This window comes from Lepidochelys kempii, chromosome 8 (genome assembly GCF_965140285.1).
Source record: "Lepidochelys kempii isolate rLepKem1 chromosome 8, rLepKem1.hap1, whole genome shotgun sequence".
In the NCBI taxonomy this organism is placed as follows: Eukaryota; Metazoa; Chordata; order Testudines; family Cheloniidae; genus Lepidochelys; species Lepidochelys kempii.
The window spans coordinates 30,417,288-30,440,885 of record NC_136387.1 but is presented as its reverse complement, the minus strand read 5'-3'; the positions used below and the strand labels follow the sequence as shown (position 1 = coordinate 30,440,885).

The window sequence follows — 23,598 nt, the reverse complement described above, 5'->3', positions numbered from 1 at the left end:
TTTAAAGCAAAAGAATTGTGCAATGTTCAGCCAGGAGCAGTCGTGATACCGTTGTGAGGACCTATTTTCACATATTAAACTCCTTCGTGTTGTCAGAATTTCATTGTGAAGATCTTTGTGTGTAACTCTTGGAGCTTCTGACCAGCAGCACAGTTCTGGAGACAAAATCTCATAAGCCATACTTGTCTTTTACTTTCAAAATCTACCTATAGACTCTCAAGTACCAGTGTGACATAACTGCTCTTGGAATGCTAGCCTTGCTGCAGCTTTTAACGCTCTGGAAATATTCATTGAGTGGACTTTCTAGGACTGAGTGGTATTTGCTTGAGTTTTCTAAGATTCTTCGTGCAAGTGTGTGTAAATTCCACAGGTTGAAACTGCTCTTTAGTCAAAACTACACACTGCTATATACCTTGTTGATAGGGCAGCTGGTCACAACCACACCCCATTTAAACCATTCTCCTAAAGTGTTCGGGTTGTTGTGTTTTATAAGCAAGTGCCAGCACTTGTTAAAGTAAAATTATGCAAAGCTAATTTGTATGTAATAACATAATCTCAGTTATTTAAGAAGCAGAAGGTTTCCTCTTCCATAGGTAGCTATCACACGATCTGTGATTATCATTAGGTTTAAAGCAGCTTCTGCAGTTCAGCATGTTGATACAGTGATCATATCACACTTTGATAACACACAAGACCTCCTTCCCTTATGCATTTAAGATTCCTACAGCAAAACAGTGGTATAGAAAAATAATCTAGTTTAGTATTTCCATAATCTCAGGTATCAGTGAAGCAGTTATCTGCAGCATCTATGGAAAGGCTTTATATATGCCAGTACAAATCTTCATGTATCACTCCTATGAAGATATGCCTTAATATAAGGTGAAGGAACTAATCAAAGTGCAAGTAGTCAGGTATTTTGATATGAAATATATTCAAAAGTACGTTCCTTTGATTATTCAGATAATCAAGCTGTTTATTGTCCTTGAAAACTAGGGTAATAGTTGTGCTTTTATAGAGCTTGTGGGGTAATTATCTGAGAGGTCTAGCTGAGTATGAATTTGGCACTTCTATAGTGATTCCCCTCAGAAGGTTTTAAAAATGTTAGTGAATAAAGAGTCTCATCAGCCCCGTGAGGTATGCAGGTGTGATCCCAGGGTCTCAGTCATTGGTAGTAGTTGGGATCTATCCCCTCATACTGTGCTTAGCCAGAAAGTAGTCTTTTCTCTTAAAGGTACAAGCATTAAATTGAAATAATGTTTAAAGTGAAACTTGTACCCTAGATACAGTAACAATTTATCATTATTGCTGCTTCCAAAAGTAATAGGCCAGTTTTGCTACACATGTTTCAGTGGTGCAGGAATAACGGGAGCAGCAACCTAACCATTGAGATGCATGTGGATGGAAGGTTTTTTTTCTTTTTTGTTTTACCCCTTTTCTACTTAAGGAAACTGGACAGCTAGCACTGGTATCTGATTTTTGCACAACTGCTCTGAATCTAGCCACAGTAAAATTCAGAGGTGTTTTTTCTCACTTTCCTGCTGTGAGCTAAATTCACTGGAGTCCAGAAAAACTAATCAATTTCACTTGCAATAGGTCTCTGGGTAAAACACTTCAGTGAAGGGGCATGGCTCTGATATTCCTTTTCAGTAGCTGGCATGAACTTACAAGAGAAAAGAGAACAATTAAGACAGCAAGGAAGGGGAATAACAGAAGTGAGGCAAAAATGAAGAGGGAACAGGAGTAAGAGTGACAAGACTTCAATGGAGGTCAGACAAAAAAAGAAGAAAATAAAGGAAGATGGAAGAAAGAGGGAAAGATGATAATACTGGTTCAGTTTTTTATCGAACTTTTTAGTTATGCACAGTACTCAAACATGTATTGTGTGGGCTGCCACAGTTTGACAAAGGTTAGCCCACTGGACTGCCAAATCACTTCACTCATCCTCTTAGTAAAAGTTAGAACATAGACAACCAGCTAGATTTGTGACCAGGTTAGTTACTAATTCTGCTCACCAGAACCAATCCATGCCTGTAACTCTCTTAATTCAGTAGTTGAAGGAAACTAAATTATATAACAGTAGGGCTAAGATGTCTGTAGCATATAAGGTTGCAGAGCTTCTGTTTAAATATACAAACCATACACATTCACAAAAGCCCAGTAATTGTGTATCAGCTGCTTATTTCAAACACCCACAGACACACAGAAGGTTTTTGGACCCTAAGAAAAGGTATGACAAGCCATCCAATTCAACTTTTGCCGAAAAAATATAAAAAACCCAGCTGGGTGATAACTCTATGAGAGTTGGCATTTTTATCTTGTTTATTAACACTGGTGTTGGTAGCAACTTGCGATCGGTGGCAGGTATCGCAAGATGGTCCGGTCTGGTGAACACCAGGGCAAACTTCCTGTTACCCTGAGTAGTTCGACAGAAGACCTGAAAGTGTTTTCAGAATTGGTCACAAAGGTTGTAAAATAAATTTAAATTACTTTTGTTCCACAGATCATGACTGCCTGGAACTGTTCCTGTCTGAGTTGAAATGTTGCCTGTTAGTTTCCTGTTGGACTAAAGTTGTGTGTGTTTATATTTTTTATTTCAGCAGAACCTCTTAAAGTTTTGTTTGAGCTATGGGAAACTTGGGAGGGCAGAGGGGAGCGAAAATTCTTTCAGGGGTGATAGCATATTAAAGACTGCATATTAAAGCAAACATGTCTGAAGTAGCAGACTTCAGAGCTGGGACAGATGCATTCCTCTTCCATACCCTTTAATTTGCTTGGCTTGGGGGGAGAAAACTGGTGATGATTTTAAAAGTTCATTCACCATGTGTTGGGATGCATATTGGCAATCCAGAACCTGCTTACCTGCAGTAATCAATAACCTCATCCTTCAAAGGAGCTGAGAAATAATTCCAGGTCTTGAGAACTATTACTCCTTCCTTTCTGGCCATTTTTTTCCTATTCACTCATGTATATTTACACAGACGTTACTGGCTATTATGGACTAAATGTAAGGAAAACAGTTAAATTCATCGATGTAACAATTGCAACTGCTTTAAAAAAAATAGTGCTTCTGCTAAATACTTGGACCCTTACATTTCTTCCCCCGAAACAAAGAAGTGTAGGCTCCTTCTTTTATACAAATGATGACAATAAAGCCTGAGTAAATGCCTTGTCTGTGGCCCCTCCTTTACTGCAGATGGCAGATGAAATATCTAATAATCTGGTGCTTTCTTGTAGCTCTACAATTCTCAAATTGGAAAGAAAGCAATTAACACTTATCTCAAACCACATTTCACCCCTAAAAATCAAAGGTCATTAAACTTCAGCTCCAGGGAAATTTCAGGTTACTTTTCAAGCTGAGCTCTGTGCTTCATTACCAATCAGATGCTTGCAACTTTTTTTAAGTTTAATAAGATGTACTATTTTTTAGAGTGAAAGATAGAGTACACAGCTTTCCTGTTAGTCTAAGAGAGGTCTTTCCCAGTCTTTAAAACAGCTTTTGTGCTATGTGAAGACTATTTAAAAATACATAAACCCTTCCCCACTAATTCTATTATGGTGTTATAAAACTTCAGAGGCAAATAACATTGCCCTAAAGACAAGATTCATTTGGGATCCTAAAAATCAGTAAGATATTTTTCGTTTCTGAGAGCTTCTTTTTACTTTTGGCCTTAGCCCTGATGTAATCATGTGCTGACTGAACACTCACAGCTCCCATTGACTTTGGTTGGAGTTTGGGATACTAGTACTTCTGAAAATCAGACCCAACATATGTAGCCCACAAGTAGGCAGTACCTGATGTTGTGTTTGCTGGGCCTCAGTTTCCATGTGATGGTGCTTACTGTCTGTAAGAATATTCATGCACAGTGAAATACGTGTTTCAACAGACATTATACATTTAGTCTTTTTTGATTTGATGAGCAGAAATTTTTGGTCAAGAAGTTATAAAGTTTGATCAGCACGACAGATTTAGCTTTGTTTTGTACACATAGATATTCTGTAATACTTTGTTAATTTCAATTAATATTTAGTTAGCTGTTCTTATTCCTCCTCCAGCTTTACTGGTGAAATATTAATTCTCAATCTAATAGTTGTTTACCATTCTTTCCAGATCCAGCATATTTCTTGGATTAATGTTTGTATTCAACAGGAAGAGTTCAAGACTAAAATAACGAAACTTAAATTCAATGAAAAAAGCTATCTTGTGTGTATATAAAATTTCAACGTTCATTTTCAATTACTTATTGTATGGAAGGAAGAGCTTTAGACTCTTCTTATTTAGATGTCTCCTCAAAAGCAAGCACATGTGAGGGGATGAGCATTATTTGATGTGGAAACTTGCTTTGTTTACTTTTTTTCCCCCAAATATTCGTTAATAATAAAAACTTTTCAGACAATTTTTTTCTGCTCTGTGCTAGAAGCTATATCATGAAGTGGTGTCTTCTTCCTCTTCCAGATCATTGTCTCAACGAATCTCACTGTGCAGTTGTCCTTGAGTTGCTTTTGATATATTTTTAGACTGTAAAACCATCAGGTAAAGGAGCTTGGCTTGCTATTTACCTTAAAACACCATGCTCAGCCGTGGCACTAATAAGTAATTAATGTACGATGAAGAACCAGTCATTAACTGATAAGCTTTCTAAATGAGCAGGTAGTCTTAGATGCCGTCTACGAGGTGGGATGGTAGAGAACAAACTATGATTTTACAGTACCTCAGAATTTGAATATGCTTGTAATTTTTATGATTATTCACAGGCTTCTTTGTCACATCTGGTTGACATTACCACAGGAATATATAGAGGAATAAACTTCCAAGTGGAATGTGAAACATCCCACAAAATGAGTTTCTCATAGACTGGTGCATAAAACATATGGACCCTTTTGCTTTGGAAGGTGGGGCTTTGGAGCTCATGGATTTAATATTCGCTTTATCTTAGAAGATAAGAGTTTTAAGGTAATGCTTATGATAAATGGTCCCATGATCAGCTGCACTGGTGTGCATAATTGTCATTCTTCTGTTGTCTTGATTGCCTAGGTCTTAATCTAAACCTTGTCTCCCAACTAATTTCATATTTAACATAAATACCTTTATTGGAATCACTGTTAAAGCTAATGGTCAAATTCTTTGGATCGGTGCATAGGTATGTAGGGGGAGGGTACCTTACTAAATCTAGAAATCAAAATAACTGAGGTGACAACCAGACAAATCCAGAGGTTGAGCCTATCAGTAGTTAACAAATGGATAACAAGAATAATGTTAAACTTAAAAATACGTTCTAAGCTGAGATGTGCATACACAAAAAACAAAACACAAAAGCCTATTTATCAACTGTAAAAACAAGCTGTGATTTGCAATTATATTGAATTTTTTAACATGAGAAGCCAGAACCTAAATTCCATCAATTTTTAAAAAAGCCTTTTTTGTGGGTTGCGTGTAAGGGGATAGTTCCTACACTCAGTATGCATAGGTGACTTCTGAAGATGGTCATGGCACTTACGTTTTTGTACAAAGAACCCAACATAAACGTATTTGGTTGTGTAGTGTTTTAAATGACCAAGGCCAACCCAAAGCACTTCACTGGAAGTAATATGCCTTCGAAGAAAACTATTTTTAAAAAGCTAACCTGAATGAGATTGAATGATTGGTTAGCCTTCTGAATTCACAATTGATTGTGGTCAGAAGAGTTAGGTTTTGTCAGTTCACAAAGCCAGCGAGGTTCTGAAAAATGGATGGATCAGATTAGATAAGATTGAGAAGGTCTGGAATATATGAAGAGAACAGATTACCGACAGTCTTGGGGCATGTCTACACTACACTCAAACACCTCTGGCTGGCCTGGGTCAGCTGATGGGCTTGCAGGGTTCAGCCTGCAGGGCTAATAAATTGCAATGTAGACATTTGGGCTTGGGCTCGGGCTGGAGCCTGGGCTCTGGGATCCCGTGAAGGGGGAGGGTCTCAAAACTCAGGTTCTAGCCTGAGCCTGAACGTCTACACTGCAACTTTATAGCCCCACAGCCTGAGCCCTGTGAGCCTAAATTAGCTGAGCTGGGCCAGCCATTGGTGTCTTATTACAGTGTAGACATACCCTTAAAATACAGAGATCTTGACATTTTAAAATGCAGCCTGGCAGCAGAGAGATTCTATAATTGTGAACTATGCTGGTCCAGGCAAAACTTATGCCTCACTAAGTACTTATAGCACCTTTTTAAAATCAAAGGGTTGTAAAGCATTGCACGTAATCAAGCACCAACATTTTGTCGTTTCCTCTTGTAAATTGTACTTGTCCAAGAGAAGACATGCAGGTAAACCACATCAGTTGGAAAATTAATACTGTAAATCCAGTTCCTTTGTGTTTGAAAAGAGAGACCAGATCTAATTTTAATCCAGAAAAGTTGTCAGATACTAATGAGTAGAGGTTACTGAATATAACATCATATAGCCTGTAACAGGCTCTAACTATTTGTGGCTAAAGGGAATTTGCCAACGAAGTTGGTCTGTGGGGTGAACGCTTCAATTTCTTAGTAAAATCATTAGACCAGTTTGTAGATAGTTTCACAATAATTGGTGAAATAAAGCAGGTATGAACTTTTTGTTACAGTAATTAATAAACTCATCAGTCTGAGAATACTGTTTTCACATCTATGGTTAATAAGGCCTTAGTTTTTCTGAATGGGAAACCTATTTTGCTGTTGCCCATGAATGTGTGTTTTGAATGTAGTACATCTGATAAATTCAGTTTATTTGCATTGTAGCAGGCTACATTATCCGTTTTGGGCTGTGAAAGTCATCTCTCAGTATAAGAAAATAGGTTTTGTTCAGAATATATGTGCTGTTTCCTCTCCTGTTGAATCAAGGCCTTAGAGCTTCAGTCATTAACAACATTATATGTTAGTTACAAGGCATATTGTCCCTTCCCCTCTCCCCCTGCAACAAGCAAGCAGCTCCAACTATAAATCACCCAACTGTAAACTAATGCATTCCATTGAGGTTTCACTGTGGTAGCAATAATAGTTGGTACTTACATTATGCTTTCCATTCAAAGAGCACCATACAAACATTAATTAGCCCCCAGAATAGATGTGAAGGTGGGAGAAGAGCACTATCTCCATTTTTTTTATAGAGGGGGAAGAAAACGGAAGGTGAATATTGGACTAAGACACACAGTTAATTGCAAAAATGAGATTAGAGCCTGTGCTCAGTCCACTAGTCCATGCTGTTCCTCTGTTTTATTGTGTGGTAAGGGTGAGAGAAATTAAACTGGCATCAATCCCACCCATGAAATGATGCTTTTATAACAATGAGGGGAACTTTACAGCCTTCATTCACTTATACTAATTTATTCCAGCTTTGGTTGTAATTCGGATCTGTGTTAGTATTTATCTTGTTGATATTTATCATTAAAAGTGCTGACAATGCTTAGTAATACAATGATTTTTCTTTCATACAAATTGTAAAATGAGAACTTGCCAAATATATAATAGATTATTCCAGTGTGGGGAAAACAGACTTCACCTTCCAATCAAAATTCCGCAGTGTTCTGAATGCTGTTCAGAATGCCCTTCAACAAATGATGTTGTGGAATCCAGGATGATAGGTGGCTGACTGGGAGCTGTTTGACTATGATGTGTGAATTTAACACCTTTTTAAATCAAAAAATCTTCAGCGCTTTGCAAACATTAAATACCATTTGTAACAGGTCTGTGAATCTCTTACAAAAGGGAAAGAGACAAAAGTTTAACTATGAAAATTCTCCCATCCAAAATAAATGTCTGCTTCCTTATTATGGGATTGTTTGCTTACTCTGTATAAAGTTATTAGCAAATGGAAACAGTTTCCTCAAAGATTATAAATTGAGTTTGTCTGCTGTATTACAAATCTCCTCTATTAAGTGTCTAGTCTGGGATGAGATAAGCAGCACATTAATGCTAGCTAATAGGGCATAATGCATAGCAGGGTATAAAAAGACTTGAACAAGTGAGCATATGTGATTAGACTTTTTAATGTGTCAAGGAAAAACTGAGAAGCTTGGATTTCTTTTTGACCTTCATTAACCTCCATTTTCTCTACTATTCCTTGTCCATACATAAAAATTAGACCTAACTATATAGTAAGTATTTTCTGAAGACCTCTCAGAAATACTCTTTTTGGAGTGTTCCTAGTCTTGAGCCTGTAAAAGGTATGCACTGCTACTTTATAAGCACCTGAAAATAAGAGTTGATAATAGAAATGGTGACAAAGCCTGATGATTGTGATTACAAATGTGTGATCTGTTAGGGGTCCAGAAACTTCAGCAAAATTACGTTGATGAATTTACAAGTAAGTTCAAGCCAACTGTTTAACTGTCAAGCCAACTGTTTAACTGACTTTTTATTTAATGTATACATTTTAATCTTCAGAATTTCTTTTCCTTCTGGTGAACTTCGTTGTGTATCTGATGTGAAGATCTAAGTGTGTTATCCATTCACTATTCTTAGATAAGTAATTTCCAACAGCATTAGTTGGATTTACACAGCTGATACGCTGTCCATTCAACAAACAGAGTATCACGCAAAGGTGTGAAAACTGGAGTTAGCTTCCAGATTCAGTGTGCCAAATTCTTCACAGGTGCAACTTAAGGCAGAATTTGGCCGAGTGGGTCAGCTTCTTTTAGTAGGAGTCCACATAAGTGTAATGTGGATTGGATTTTTGCCTATGGCTGATACAGTACCTGATGGGTTAACTATAGCCAGGATACTTCTGAGGACATTTATGGATTACCAAAAACTGACTTTAAAGGAGACAATATCTAGAACTACAGCCCTTAAGTTCCCAATTCCACCTTCATACTTATGAAACTTTAAGAATGAAATCATGACTTTCTGACCTAATCCGGAGGCTTTTAGCTAATGAGCATCAGGAGAAGTTGTGTTCAGAACAAGCAACCAGTTCATAAATTCTCTTGATGTCCTCATTTCTTTCTCACTAGACAGAGGATAGACTTAAAGCTCCAGTATCACTGGAGCCCAGCCTTTACAAGTCAGCTGTTCAATAAGCTTGAATTACTGGGCATTACATTGACAAAATAGTATGGGCCATAATGGGGTGTTGCTATGGTATTTTCCAGATCCAATAATTGTAGTTTTAGTGTGTATAGCTCACAGCAGGTCTGTTCAGAAGATAGTAAATAATTACAATAAATGTTTGCTGATGTCTAGGGAGCACTTCTAGTTTGAAAAGACATACGTTACGTCAGAGACACATATTGGAGATTTCTGGATGACATCTATTCCGTTTATCAAGCTGGAGCCATTTTATTGCTTGCTTTTTTTTTGCTCTAGTGGTAAATAGCATATTTAGCAACATTATGTCTGGAAATGAAGTGGCCTTAACTGCAGAGTCTAATTGTGACTCTCTGTTCACTGCTCTTCCCCAGTGCAGGCAGAGGGCTCGGTTTCTTTTATTTAATTATGAATTATTCATATTTTCTGCACCTGTTAGTAGAAAATAAATAAGTAATTGATTCTCCATCCGGGATTCTAGTCTCTGACTTGTGTGAAGTTAGTTATTTAAAACTACTTTGTGCAGATGTCTTGGTTTCCTAAACGGTAGCGGTAGAGGGAATCGGGGGAGAGGGTGGTACTTTGAGACCTTGCTTGTGATTTCAGGGCCATGTGTCATGTAAGGGCTGTCTATTGTTAGGTTCTCTACTGATTGGGTCATCCAGTTGTGTAAACACTGATGGCCATTTGTGGCAAAGGACTGTTCATTTCCAAAAGAAATATCCACACCAATAAATGATGCTAGACAGTACTTTGTTGATGGAAGTCAGCAGCATACTTCCATTACAACTGAAAAACAGGACTTTTTTGTAGGTTTGTTATTTTTGAATACAATAAAATATTCACACTTGTTTTCAGAGAGGCAGCATGTTTTTTGGGTTGGAGTTTGATATTGGGGTCCAAGTATTCCTGATTTGTAATCCTAATTTATCATTAACTCGCTCTGTAGCTTTGGGCATGTTACTCTGTCTCTTGGTTTTCCCATATGTTAAAAAGGATAGCGTAGATATATTCACATTTTCAAAACACTCTAGTATGATGGCATCTAGTGCCAGGTCATATCTGTATGTTGTAAGATAAGAGAGGTTGCTTTCTTCTTATCCTCAGTTTAAGCAGAAGTTTCTCAGTTAGAAACATTAGAGCCCCTAACTAGTGTGCTGGACAACTAGCCGTGCTATCAGACTGCAGGCTAAGTAGGCTGACTTAGGGTGTTTTTTGTTTTTGGAGGGTTTTTTTTGCACTTTAGTCTCTCAACATGGGTGGCTCTCCTTCAGTTCCTGTGGTAGAAATGGCCAAATGCCAAAAAACTCAATGCTCAATAACTCTCCTCCCACTTATGCATCAACTCATTCCTGTCCCCGAAACGTAGATACATACAGACTGCTTGGAAAATGCTGTGCCTGGCCTGGATCAACAAATTTAGGCTCTTTGGACCAAGATTGAGGAGTTGTGGATGCTGATTAGAAAATAATCTGGCAGAAGTATTCTGCAGTAAATTTGACCGCATTCTAAATAATGGCATATGAATGTACTTTTGAGGTGATAAAGTATAAAGACTAAATACTATAATGCTGTACACACTCCATCTCTGTTTACAATGTGTACATTCATTCTTGCAGAACAAGCAAAGCATGTAAACCTTTTCTCTTCGGTCTTATATGCAAAGCTGACATTCAGAATCCCTAATTTTCCAAATGTTTTACACAAACTCTAGGAAGGCTGCCAAAATGAAAAATAAAATCATAGAGTTCTATGCAGTGTTCAAACATGAACTAAACTAAAATAATGGACTTGGGACTTCAGTGCAGGTGTATCTGCATGGGCACAAGGGTCTGCTCACTCAGAACCCATTGTAGGATTTTGGTCCTCTAACCTCTCATCTGGTAATTTTCAGAAATATATGCATTTAAAATACACTGATACTTAAGAGAGGAAAAAGGGCTATTATTTGATGCGTTACTTGTTATTACATGGTGTTGAAAATAAACACTATGTCCAAATCATCTCAGCTGAGACTGAAGTGGCTAATTTTGCTGAGGTAATATGATGGTTGGGTTCCTAAATCTGTGAAGAATCACTTGCTTAAAATATAGCATCTTTCACATCAGTAAAAAGGGAGAGAACAGTGGCATCTTTGTAATCAGTTCTAATTAGCTAGACCTAGGATACCAAGATTCCTCTTGACAGTCTTTAAAGAGCAAAAACAGTAGAACTGATGTTGAACAGACATAAGGTGAATGGAAATTAGAGTTATGTAAAATCTGCAAATAAAGTACTTGTGTTGACTGGATGTATCAGTGGAGAACTAACTAGCAGGCTTCATAGAAATGACAGCTACTATCAACACTATAGAGCCAAGTATTAAAAGAGAAACTTTACCAACTGCTAAGAAAGTCAAACAACTGTGCCCCTTAATCAAGTGGTTGTTGATTATGGGCCTTTTGTAGCAGGTCAACTTTCATTGATAGACAGAAATTAATATCATGGAGTGGATTATGGTGTAATTTAGTTTATTTACTCTATTTGCATATTCTTATATACAAGATGTTTAATTTATGCTTAAACCAACCAAGGTAGACCCAACCATACACAGGTCATGTTCAGCAGCCATCAAGAAAAGCTGTTTTCACCACTATTGCTCCATGTCTCATACGATCCTCTCAAATGCCACTAAAGCTTCCTGTCTTGGCTGACCTATCACACTCCAGTCTGGAAACAGCGGAGTAACAGCAGCAGATTTATCACGTTGCTCTCTGCTGACCTATTATTGCTCAGCAGATTCATCATGCTATTTTATCAAACAATAAAGAGGAAAAACTAAGCAGGTCAGCCAGTCATGCAGCTTGTTTCCAGTTTTGAATTCCTTCTCGCTAGCAGCTTTAGCCTAGGACTAGAGTTTAGTGAGTCAATCAGGCCACTCAATGAAAATGTTAGGCAATGGTTTAGCACCTAAATGGCTAAGGAGTGTGTATTGTGGCCCAGATTACTGTTTAGGATGTTTATATTTAATTTCTTTGCTTTTGAAAACTAATTTTAGCTTTCAGTTACAGAATCTACACCAGTGTTTTCTTAAATTGCCCTTTTGTATCTTATTTTGGCTGCTTTACTTACAAGAAGATTTACATATCTTCATGTCATTTTCCAATGGAAAGACATTGATCTCTCATTTGTAACTCAACAATACCAAACTCATTGGAACAAGTTCTCCAGAGGGGTGGTGTCATTCTGTTTCTCTATTGTACACATTTATTGGCTGGCTACCTAAAACCAATTAGCAAGCCTTCGATTTAGAGTACTAAATTGATATGCTAATTAAGGTAGTTTTCTAACTGTAAGCCATGATTACCCATCTCAACATGGGAAATGTTACTAACAGTGCCTCTTTTTAGATATAATTTGATGACTATTTGTTGGAAAGCACTTCATTAGGCAGTTTTTATATTCAGCTTCATACTAAATAACTGAAAAGATAAAGTAACAAGGTTAACCAAAAAAAAAAAAATCTGTGGTGCTTATTTATGGGGGCTTGTTTACTTGCTTTCAGTATAAATTACTTCTGCTTAAAGCTTTCAGGTCACTCCAGTGATACACTAATAGCCTGAAGCATCCCAAATTCTCTGCATGTGATGAGACAACTAATATGCCACAGTTAATACATGACAGAAGCATCTGTCACACTGTCTGGAGTGGCTCACGACTGTGAGTTGCCTACCTCAGGGCAGACCGTCAGAAAACAGGGCAGACACCCCTAACTGGTGGTGTGTTCTATTATTAGATTTCATCAAACGAGTAACAAATGTGAAGTCCTGGATCAGTAAACCAGTCTTACCATGGAGTCACAGACAGTCCCCTTATACTCTCCAGTCTATGTTGCCACCTAAACAAACTGGACTTTGTGATAAAATGGTTCCTTACACCAAAAATCACATCACATTTAGGTTGCTTCCAGTCCCAAGAGACCAGTCACTTGCCCCAGAAAATGGGCACCCTAGATCTTACACCCCAGACAACACTGGTAGCCAATTCTGTAGTAAACTAATTAAAGGTTTATTAGCTAAGAAAAGGAAATGAGAGTTATTGAGAGATTAAAGCAGGTAAAATATATGCAAAGGTGAGTCACAGTTTATAATTCCAAATGGTGGCAGTGAAGTAATAAACTGCTAGTTTCCCAAAAAACTTTTCAGGGTACCAAGATTGTTTCTGCAGATCTCTACTTTGCATCTGGTACATTTCCCTGTAAGAGTCCTCACATTGTTCAGAGCCCTTTCCTTGAATCCATATTTATAGCTTCTTCTCACAGAAAACAATCTGACAGTGTCACTACCCACGTGGGCTCTTCCTTTGATGATGGATAGTGAGGAATGCATTTTGAGTCTTTGACCTGTGATCATCTTGCTTTGAAATTAGCTCTTTTCTGAAATCAACTCTTCTCTGTTAAAGTTCTTCATTTGCATTCCACACAGCTTCTTTCTCATCTGATAGATTATTTAGTTATGTGGTAGAAACAATGTAAATGTTTGCTACTTCATTATAATGGGATACACATGTGGAAATAATTCAAATAACAACCCACTTGTTTTTATGACGTTCAAACACCAAATACACTCATATACATTTAACAGTCACTTTGATCTATACTAATACACAAGCAAATTGGCCTGTGGATTTGGCATGAGCTGGCACCTGTTCTGCTAGCGTCACAGCATCCTCCATTTATTTTAGCGAAAAACTTCTTGGGAGAAGGGGCAAAGCCATTTTACCTAATAGCTGCCTGTGTGTGGCAGTGTAATTGCTACCACAATTATGTAAAACAAATTGTCACGCACATTAATCCTATGCTTTCCCCCCTAAACATATGCAGACTATGTCACAAACCTCTTTTCTTATGTAAAGACAAAATTTTATTTTTAAAAAATTGTGGAACCTCTGTTGGTTGTGTGGCTAGGGATTTTGCTTGAATTTGATACCAAATCCCATATCTTTTGTTGAGCTGGCAGCAATGGGAGCATAATGCACTCAGCTCCTGGTGACAGCACCATGTGGCAGTGGTTAGCTCCAAAGGGATTTATTTCTAGAATTCAGCAGGAAGGTAGGTTGAACTGCCATGATGGGTGGAGGTTGCAGAACTGCGGGTGGAAAAGAGGGACTCCTAGGAAGGACTCTACTATTAAAAATAAGTTTGTTAAAAATGAACATGAACCACAGATAAGACTCCAAGATCTGAGATGCTGCTAGTCCTCCTGTGTGATTCACAGATGTACTGTGGCATGGTTCCATACCAAGCCATATCAATGTCAGAAAACATAACATGAATATTAACATATGTACCTTTAAAGCAACTCTAGTATCTGAGTAGTTTCATGTGGGATGCGTGACCTTGATGGGAGCATAGTTCTTCACTCAGTCGCTTCATTGTGTCCACCCTCAAGGATCAGTCTCCAAGTAGAACTGTGGAACCTTGGACAGCCATTTGGCAAAGGCCTCCCTGAAGAGGTGAAAGAGTGTTACAAAACCCAAGCTGAGCTTGATCTCTGGAGTAAACGGTACTGTAGCTGCAGGCCTTCAACTGTGCATTGCTTTCTCCTACAAAGTGTGTATCCCTTGTGACAGCTATGGTATCCTTGCTGATTACAGCTGGCATACCAAGTCACAGACAAAAAGTTGACTACTGAAATAGTTAAGTCTCAGTTCCTTGAGCGATTTGTATATGAGGATTTTTGATTTGACTCATATCTGGGCAGATATGTTTTGCATGATTCACATAGAATGATATTTGTTTTGGTGCTGCTTAGCAGTTGGGCTGCTACAATCTGTAACTTCGCGGTTCTTTCAGGTCCAGCACCAAATGCACTGTCCTACAATAATGTCATTTGGAAGTGACAGGTATGCATCATCATGACTGGGTTCTCTATGACAGAAAAGGCTGCAGTCTCTGAGCCAGCTGTTGGTGCATGAGGCTTCTTTGTTCACTGCTTCTATCTGAGAGTGCAGGAGCAAAGAAGACTCCAGCAGGACCATCACCACTCACCAACTAGACAAGTGGACAGATATTTTCAGAGTATGGTCATGCATGCTCACCAGTTCTTAAGTGTGCTCTTTTTACCAGTCGTCATTGCTCGTGTCTTACAGTGCCAAGGAAACCTGGGGGAAAATACTGTGACTCAGCTTCCTGTTATGAAGGAAAAGCTCATATAGCGTTCTTATGACTAAAAGGAGTTATAAATTTTGCCAGTCAGTAATTGTGGGTGGGCATATTGGCTCATCATGCTTATACATTTGTCTTAGGATCTTGGATCTTAGCATCTGTTAGCACCAGTTCAAGTTGTAATGTTGCTAGTTAAACCCTCACAGCAGAGTTCTTGGATTCTGACTCTTCTGGCTTCTATTTCTGGGAATCTGAGGTTGGGGAAGCATTGTTTCCATTGGCTTATAAAGAAATCAGCACATCTGTTGAAATCATGAGTGGCTTTTGTTGAACTCTGCAGCACAAAAACTTGTAGCTGACCAGCTGTGCAAATTGCCAGTAGATTTCAGTGCAGTCAGAAAGCATTTGTTTGTTTCTACATGGGTATTACTTAGTTTGCAAAAAAAATCCCAAACTTATAAGCAAAGTTTTAGTGAATTGATATATATCTGACTTCTCATTCTGAAACTTTCGCATTCGCTAATTTTGATGGCAGATGAAAATCATCTGGGAGAACAGTAAGTTGTGTAATTTGTAAAAATCTAACCAAGATTCATAGAAACAGGGTTAGAATCAGTAGTGAACTCAGTGCCTGTAAAACTTAATCGCGGTCATTAAGGGAAAGAACAGAATAAGTATAACTATCAGTCTCCGTTAATAGATTTTGGCAGAATAGGAACGTGGGAGTTAATTTTATCCTTTGAAATGATTCTTCTGTTAAATCTGCTGCCCTTTGAACTAAAAAATAGTGAATATTGTGTTTGTGAAAGATGCTGGACTGACAGCTCTGAGACATGGAAGACCAGGTAGTCTTTAAAATGCAGTGGAATGCAAGGATCCCCTCCATAGCTTTCTCTAGTGGTTTAGCGGTGGAGGCTTCTCCCTCTCCAGATCCGTGGGAGGCCACTCCACCTCACTACGTCTCTGTTCGTCACCTACAGTTGGGAAGTAGCAGGGTGACAGTCCACAGCTCAAGTCTCTAGCCCTGTGGTCAGGGCTGAGCAACAAGTACAGTTAGGGTGCCCAGGCCTTTGGTCAGGGTGGGGAAAAAGAGTCTATAACTCTGGCCTATGTTCAGGGGCTTAGCAACAAACACAGTCAGGGAGAGAGGGGGGGTGGGTGTATATGGGGTGGATGGAGATGCAGAGGAGGGCAGAAGGCTACAGGTGCATGAGGATGTGGGGACACAGGGTATATAGGGACATAATGGGAGTGCAGCAGTATATGGAGATAAATGGGGTTGCAGGGCTGTGGCAGGTGAGGGACATGGGGTGGCAGCCCTGGGAGGTGGAGAGGATGGGTGGGAGAGCACTGTAAGGAATACAGGGCTGGGATGGGTAGGTGTTGGGGGCAGGACAGGATGGCATGGGGAATGGATGCAGTGAGGGGGATGGGGAAGCAGGGCGGGGTTGGGATGAGGAGGGATGCCATGTCGGGGGATGGGGGTGTGGGGAGGTTGGGACAGGAAGGGATGAAGTGACGGGGGGATGGGGGTGCAGCTCCATTCCCAGCACTCGGAGACAGGGGTACACATACCTCAAACTCCTGGCTGCTGGCGATGGAGTGACAGACGGACTGTGGATCACCGCAGGGCATGCGCCGCAGCTCGAGCCCAGCCGCGTGAGGAGAAGAGGCCAGGCAGCAGCGGGAGAGGCACGTGCCACGTGACCCCTCAACAGCTGCCTACTGAGAGCTCGTGAGTCGTGCTTGCACTTGTTCCTCCCCTGCCCTGACCCAGCCAATAGGAGCTGCACCTGCGGATGGGGGCCGGGGCAGCACATGGACTCTCCTGGGCACCACCTAAGGCTAGGAGCCAGACATGCCGGCTGCTTCCCGGCATGCAGCTAGCAGGGACCTTGCCAGCCCCGCTGCGCCGTATGGCGGTGCCATCAACCGGACAGTCAACAGCCCGGCCAGAGGTGCTAATCTGAGCTCCCAGACCCACTTTCTATACTTCCTGTCCCGGCCACTGACTTCCGGCGGGAGGGGTGAGCCTGGCCTGGCTCCGCCCACCAGGGCTCAGTGAGAGGGTCTGTGGGAGGCCACTCCACCTCACTCTACTCTCTAATATGCCCCATCATAATAGTGAGCTAAAAGGCTAGTTTAAGTTACTTGTCAATTCTGTTCCAGTGTGCATTTTTGGAGATATCTGTCCAGGATGCTAATTTGTACCAGTTTTGATATGTGAGTACTTACTTTGAGTAAGTGAATGAGTTCATGAGTTACCAAACAGAGCTAACTTGTGACCACTATAAACCAGGCCTGGGTTTCAAATCATGACCTAGGGATGAAAGGCCATTTCTCATCACTAATCCCATGAGCCAAGTTGATTTCTAACTGCAGTGTTTTAGCAGCAGCCCCTTCTGCAGGGGCAAGTGCAATGATTGTAATTTCTTCAAATAGAAGTTATTTTTGATAAAATGATGTAAAGCCAAGTATTTGCTGGTTGTTATTCTTATTTGTGTTCCTGGAAACTAAAAGATGTACCATACCTGCCTTAGGAAGATGCTAGAAGGCTAGGCTGGACTTTCGAGAGCTTCTTACTATACATGACTGGTATAATTGGACATTCCTGTTAAATGCATTTCAGATATTTAAAGGTTTCTGAAGTAAATGCTGCTACTCCTCCAAAATGTGCTGTACTATCTCATATGTTCATAAATTATCAGAATCTCAGTTTCTTGCATATCAGAATAACAGTGGAAGAAGACCCCAGTGTGTCACCACCAATTCCTACAACGCCCTGGGTTTTTGGTTTTTTGCACAGATCTGCCATTCAAATACTCAAAATCTCACTGTGCATATAGACGTGGTGTTATTCTCGAGCCCTTTCATTCTTTTTCTCTTTTTCTGGATTTTAGAAAATAAATTGTGGCAAATATGCAAACAGTTTGCAGTGACTCACGGAAATTATTTTTGAGCTGACTACCAGCCTGCATCTTTGTTGTGTGGTAATGGTGCTGCAGTACAATAAATTGCCTAAAGGGCTATTTGCTGGAGACAAATGGAAGGACATCCACCCTCAGGAAATAGCTGGTATGGACAGCTTTATTCCTGTGTAATTATGCTCATGGATGTTAATTTTGATGCTTTTTGCATGATTGGTATGCCAGATTTAGACTTTCAAAGTGGTTTGTGAATTGCAAGAAAAATGCAGGAGTGGGTGGGTGAGATTCTCTGGCCTGCGTTGTGCAGGAGGTCAGACTAGATTATCATAATGGTCCCTTCTGACCTTAGTATCTATGAATCTATGTTGAAAAATAAAAAAGTGTAAAATATACGTTTTGGTTATGTGGCTAAACAAATTAGCTTCCATTGTGAGAGAACATTCTTGTGGTATTCTATCAGGAAATCTCATGTAGAGAACCTTTTGTGTGGCATTATGCTGATCATGATGACAGCATCAAGGAGAATCTTGCATCAACTTGTTTCCTGTGTGGTTGGAAAGGAAGGATGGTCACAGGCTGCACTAAGAATTACCATCCTCAAAGCCTGCGAACTGGTTCTGCTGGAACTAATTTGTACGCATGATAAACATATCTTCTCAGATGAACAGGATCTTTGCCTGCCTCTTAACTCAGCTGCTTTGCTTCCCTGGGAGGGGATTTATTTTTGTGGTATTGAAAATCCATTCAAATATTTTCTATAAAATCAAATATGTAATCACTTTGTAGATTGTTCAAATAATGTAAAACAATTAAACAAACATGGTTATTCACCATTCCCTATCCTCCACCCTTCCAAACTAATAATTTGAACCTTTCTCTTAATAGAATGGCAGCTGTACTGCTCTGCTGGGACAAAGGAGAGGAATATTTTTGCAGTTTTTTCCCCTTCCACTTTCCACATAATATTTCTGTTGTGCTATGTGAATTTCCTGCACTGCCAACAAGGGAGTAAACCTTCAAATACCCCTCCCTGGCCCAGGTCTCTTGCAGCATGGGGTAAAATACTGTTAGAGGTCATCTGGGTGGTTTTAAATGTTGTGTTTACAGAAAAGACCTTTTGCATCCAGGGCCAAGCAGTTAATCTAGTAATATTGCCCCAGAAGACAAATTATTCATCTAAATGAATTAGTATTTACTTCAGCTCTGTGGTTCCAAGGTTTAAATTAGATATGTCATTGGGAAGGATGACGCACATGACAGTATGTTTCTGTTTGTACTCAACATCTTAGAATGAGGTCAGTGGTAATCCACCAGAGCAAAATGGGTCTGTTTGGTTTTTATTTTCAAGACGACATCAGCATAGTTCTTTGGGAAAATTCAAGAGAGGTGTTAAAAAGAGAAATTAAAAATACTGAGTGGCAGCAGGGGTAATAGCAATAAAGATATTGCTTGGGGCAAAATAATTCCCCAAGACCATAGTACGTTGCTTGGCACCAAATACAACAATCAATTAAGCTATTTCCTGAGCAGCATTAAATGTTGTTACCTTTTGTTGCCCTTTGGAGTCTGTCAATATTAGTTGAATTAATCTTTAGAATTGATATTTCAAGTGCTATAAGCAAATTCTTCCTTCCACCCTTCTTCCTTCATCCATTGCCAGTCCTAATCCCAAATGACAACACTTTTTTAGAAATCAGCATCATGTCTGTTGACTCTCCAGTGGAATTTGAAAGTTAGAGATAGCAGGAGATTATATACTATGTTTATAAAGAAAGATTTATCTGTTACAGCTGTATAAAAACTTTGATATCTCTAACCATGAATAGGATTCTCCCTAATAAGTGATAAAAAGAAATGGAGGAACTCTTCTCTCCCCTAAGGCACAGGAATCATTTCAAGGAAGCCTGAATATATTGCATACCCCCGAAAATGAGAAGTCAGATTTCTGTTTTAGTAGAAATGTGTGTAAGGAAGTTCTTCCTGTATTGACCAATGTTTTGAACAAAATATTGAAAACAACATTGTCAAAACAAACTTTTTCAGGCTTTTTCTACCTTGATAGTCTTCTCTGACCAATACTGCTCTTGATAGTTAAATCAGTGATTTCAAATCTTGTACAGATACATTCCATTTTGCTATCAAAATATATACTCAGCTTGAAGCTCCGTTCCCACCTTCCCCTCATAATTATTAGTGCTATACACTCAGATACCAGGGGAAAGGATGTGTTAATACCCACCCTTATGGAAAATACCTTCGGAGTTGTGTAGCAAATGACACATAATGTCTGTAGAATTTTTAAACGACAATAATAATAATAATTATTATTATACGACAATAATATCATTTTCTATTGACTTTTAGAGTAATTTACATTGAACACAGCTGACCTTATCCCTGCTGAATTCTATAGAACTTTATCATAAGGGTAGATAAAAAGAAATTACTTAGTTGTCATAAAGAAAAGGAGTACTTGTGGCACCTTAGAGACTAACCAATTTATTAGAGCATAAGCTTTCGTGAGCTACAGCTCACTTCATCAGATGCATATCGTGGAAACTGCAGCAGACTTTATATATACAGAGAGAATATGAACCAATACCTCCTCCCACCCCACTGTCCTGCTGGTAATAGCTTATCTAAAGTGATCATCAGGTGGGCCATTTCCAGCACAAATCCAGGTTTTCTCACCCTCCACCCCCCCCACACAAATTCACTCTCCTGCTGGTGATAGCCCATCCAAAGTGACAACTCTTTACACAATGTGCATGACAATCAAGTTGGGCTATTTCCTGCACAAATCCAGGTTTTCTCACATCCCCCCCACCCCCATACACACACAAACTCACTCTCCTGCTGGTAATAGCTCATCCAAACTGACCACTCTTCAAGTTTAAATCCAAGTTAAACCAGAACATCTGGGGGGGGGTAGGAAAAAACAAGAGGAAACAGGCTACCCTGCATAATGACTTAGCCACTCCAAGTCTCTATTTAAGCCTAAATTAATAGTATCCAATTTGCAAATGAATTCCAATTCAGCAGTTTCTCGCTGGAGTCTGGATTTGAAGTTTTTTTGTTTTAAGATAGCGACCTTCATGTCTGTGATTGCGTACCAGAGAGATTGAAGTGTTCTCCGACTGGTTTATGAATGTTATAATTCTTGACATCTGATTTGTGTCCATTTATTCTTTTACGTAGAGACTGTCCAGTTTGACCAATGTACATGGCAGAGGGGCATTGCTGGCACATGATGGCATATATCACATTGGTGGATGTGCAGGTGAACGAGCCTCTGATAGTGTGGCTGATGTTATTAGACCCTGTGACCATGTGACCCTGTGTCATAGTGACCACCACGTTGGATGGCGGCTGACTTTTCTACTGATGTTCTTGCTTTTTATAATTGGTATTATGAAGGTGCTGATGTCAACACATTTGCCTTTTTTCCTGTGGAGAAAATACACCATTTACTTTTGCTGCTGTGAATTAAAGTAGAAAGTTTAGAGGAATTCTCAAAAGCAGCCTCTGTTACAGTAGTGAAGCTTTTGGATACACCTCTAGGTAAGGTTGTGTATTAAATCTTTCAAATGAGTATGGAATTACAGGTCTGAAAAAAGGGATCAGTACTTGGAAATACATATCAAACTTGATCTTTCAAAACCTACTCAATGGGGATTTCTCTCCCTTTCAGCCAACATTCCACATGTGGGAACTCATATTGACCTCAGTGGGGAGGTTCTGCCTGAATATAGAAAAGAAAAAAAGCTCCAAGTGGACTTGAAAAAATGTCACCTACCAATCCAGTCTTGAGACAGAGCACATGGTAATGATTGATATGAGATACTGAGAGTTTAGTGTCCGTCCTGCTGTTTCTGAGGACATAGCTTTTGATTTTTAGTGTGTGAGACAATCTAGTTTCAGATTGTATTGCAACTAGGGCAGCCCTGAAAGTTGTTCACTCTTCTTATCTGGATGCTACTGACTTGATTCAGCATTATAGTTTATTTGCATGACTTCTAAGGTAATGCTTATCAATGTGTCAGCAAGCTGTCTACATTTTAATAAAGGTCCCGGCTATCATAATCTGGGTAAATGGAGACCTACAGCTCTGAGTTGACTGAGCTGAGCTGTAATTCAGAAATGGTTCGGGCTATTATAACATCAGGTTTGTACTGCAGGTGGTGATTGTGGTAAGTAGAGGAAATGATGAATTCATTGAAATGAACTGTGTGAATGTATGAAATGGTATATGTTGGATGTGGCAGGGCAAGATTACCCATGGGGAGGCGTATACTATAGCGTTACTTAAATTTTTGTGTATATTAAAATGTAAAATGTGTTCTTGCATTGATAGGTATCAACTAAATGTGCAGTGGTTGCAGTGTGCCTACTTTTGAGGCCTGTGGCAAAATTCCAGTTTTGGGAAGTGGTATAACATCCATTGCCTTAATGGGAGCATGAACATAAATGCAACCTAGGTTAAAAGGAAATTGGAACCCTGTTTGTGTCCCTAAAGTGGGTTTCAAACAAGTAATTGAGAGGCAATGTGGTGTTATGGATAGGATAAGGCATTGGACTGGAAGTCAGGAGGCCTAGATTTTATTCCCAGCTCTTCCACTGACTTTGTGTGTAATTTTGACAGGTCACTTCAGTTTCTTGTTCCTTCCAACCTTTTGGTTATATGGCCTATTTAGACAATCAGCTCTTAGGAACATGCATGTGTGTGTTTCACTGTTTATACATAAGATGCTTAGCACAATTGGCTCCTGATCTTTGTTATGGCCTATAGATGCAAATAATACAAACACTAATTAAGAAGCAAAGTAACTAAGTTACTTTGTTTATGAACACACGTTCTAGTAAAACAAATCAAGCTTTCTGGTAAAGTGTTGAGAAGTCTAGCTTACTTCTGGAAAAAAGTCCCTCACTAGAGTTTACTATCTAAAACTTCAATCTCTATTTTTTATCATGCAAATTTCCCAAGCAATTCACATTATATGTACAAATAGCCTATATGGAATTTTTTTTCAGGCTACAGTGAAAAGTTAGGACTTCTGATTTAGCAACCAGGGGAATTTATGAAAGGTATACAGTTAGCAAAGTATTTCTCCAGTGGCTGTTTCCTGTGGAATGTAAAGTTTTCCCCTATTGTCAATGAATTGTGGATCTTTTATGTTGGATTTAAATGTATATGCCAGAAGAACCTCTGAAATCCTGGTTGTTTTTTTTTGCTCCAAGAAGGTCCTAGGAATACATCTGGCAATCTTGCATATAGAAAATAAACGAGTATATTACAAAAAAAAAATCTGAAAATTAATAAAAATACTGCAGCTTTTAACCTTGTGAGCCTGCTATAGAAATAAATTAGATTGTTCATATCTTTTTCAAATAAAAATCTTTAGCTAAGTCAACTGGCTACTGTGCACAGATTTAAATATAGAAAATGCAAATGGTAGATAATGAGCAAGTTAATTGTTATTTATGGTGTGA

General features: G+C 39.1%; 1 protein-coding gene across 1 annotated transcript in view; it reads left to right on the top strand.

Moving 5' to 3' along the window:
* Positions 1 to 23,598, top strand: part of SLIT3 (slit guidance ligand 3) — an 801,478-nt gene that overhangs the window by 97,674 nt on the left and 680,206 nt on the right. The gene's annotated exons all lie outside the window — the stretch shown is intronic.